At 39.9% G+C, this 2087-nt stretch overlaps 1 protein-coding gene across 1 annotated transcript in view; it reads right to left on the reverse strand.

The window, feature by feature from the left end:
- The window catches only part of LOC128251051 (uncharacterized), a 33150-nt gene that overhangs the window by 29446 nt on the left and 1617 nt on the right, over positions 1 to 2087 (reverse strand). The window lies entirely within an intron of this gene.

Consider the following 2087-nt stretch of genomic DNA (forward strand, 5'->3'; position numbering starts at 1 on the left):
GATGGAGGAAGCAGGTTAAGGAGGGGATCGACACTTTTGAGAGAGCACGTATCCAGCATGAATGTATGTCATCGCCACGGATGGAGGAAGCAGGTTAAAGAGGGGATCAACACTTTTGAGAGAGCACGTATCCAGCATGAAGAACTTAAGCGAGCTGCGCGAAAGCGCACGGCTCCTATAGTGAATGGGGAAAGCTTGGTCTGAAATGTTTGCAGTCGTGTATGCCTATCGAGAGCAGGGCTCATTAGCCACCAACGGAGCCGTAAATGCAAAATGTAAGTTAGTCCTAGAGCGCAGAATGTTCCTGAAGGTCGGCAATGGTCTTCCTCGGTCACGAGTGGACGGCCATCATCATGTAAGTATATAGTCGTATCAGTGCAACGAAGCGTCTCGTACAGTAATTGCTTTGACTCTTTGTGTTCCGCGTTCAGAACAAGTTTACACAAGAAAGTCTGAAATCGCAAGCAGCTGAGGTCCAGCCGCAAGGAAATCCGAGGAAGAAAACAATATCGAAACCTTCAAACTGTATAAGACATTTCTACTTTATATTTTCGATGGTGATGACTTCCAGCATGTATAAAATACATCTCGAATAAATTTGCATTCAACATTCGAAGCTCAGGCGAAGCTATAAGGTAACATACAAGCACTGGATCATCAGTGCATTGCATCTTAATGCAGAAACAGCTGTAAGTTAAAGAAGTTATATATTTTTTTGTTCTTGTCTCATTTATAGAATCGCTTGTTACTCTCTGTACACGATTAACAGCCTTTTTCTGAAACATATGTATATCGAATTCTAACACCAGATCATTAGTATCCTTTTGCTTAAGCGGAATATGGAACCGCATATACAGGGGTTGGACAAAATAATGGAAATACCTAGAATCATACTTTTGAAATATATATAAAACCGTAAAAATCTTGCTTATTTTTATGTTTCTTTGATTTATTATTAGTGTTGTTTAATGTGTTTTGATAAAATTGCTGCTTCTTTTCAGATATCAGAAAAAGGTAATTAAAATTCATTAAAATGACAGATCTATCGGACTTTCAAAGAGGTCAAATTGTTGGTGCTCATATGGTAGGCGCTAGCGAAACGAAAACAGCCGAAATGTTTGGTGTATCAAGAAGTACTGCCTCGAAAGAGAAAGAGGGAAAAACCTCCCCGTCGAGACAAAACTCCGGAAGAAAACTAAAACATTCAGACAGAGACTGTCGAACTCTTACGCGAATTGTTAGAAAGGATTACAAATGTACAGCTCCCAAAATTAATGCAGAGCTTAATGACCACTTCGAGAACCCACTTTCTACAATACCGGGAGCTATACGAAGATGGATTTCACGGGAGTTCTGCAATCAGAAAACCACTACTTTCAAAAACGAACGTTGCAAAGCATTTAGAGTAGAGTAAAAACCTACAGAATTAGTCCCTAGAGCAGTGGAAGAATGCTATTTTCTTGAGTTAGTCATCCTTTACCTTATTTCCGACCACCGCCCGAGTATGTGTGGAGACAGCCAAAAGAAGTATTTGATACAGACTGTCTTCTTCCAATAGTTAAACAGGGAGGAGGATCGTAATGATCTGGGTGGGGGTGTTATATCCTGGAAATCCGCCGGTTTCCCTTCATGGCAGAATTAATAGTCAAGACTATTTAAGCCTTTTATCTGATCAAATTCATCCTATGCTTGCGGAACTGTTTCCGAAGGGAAACGCAATCTTTCAGAATGATAATACACCAATTCCCACAGCTAAAATTGTTACTGAATGGCACAAGGAACATTTTAGTGAAGCTGGACATCTTATCTGGCCACTACAGTCCCCAGATCTCAATATTATTGAACATTTATAGTGCATTTTAGAAACAAGTAAGGAGTCGATATCCTCCACCATGATCACTACGAGAACTGGAGACTCTTTTAGCTGAAGAATGAACAAAAATTCCTTAGGAAACAATTGAAACTTTGTACGAGTCCATTCCTCGCAGAACTGAAGGTGTAATTACTGCCAAAGGCGGTTCTACCCTGTGTTAAAACAGATTTGTTTGAACTTTTAGTGTTTTCATTATGTTTTCAACCCCTGTATA

Source organism: Octopus bimaculoides, chromosome 28 (genome assembly GCF_001194135.2).
Source record: "Octopus bimaculoides isolate UCB-OBI-ISO-001 chromosome 28, ASM119413v2, whole genome shotgun sequence".
NCBI lineage: Eukaryota > Metazoa > Mollusca > Cephalopoda > Octopoda > Octopodidae > Octopus > Octopus bimaculoides.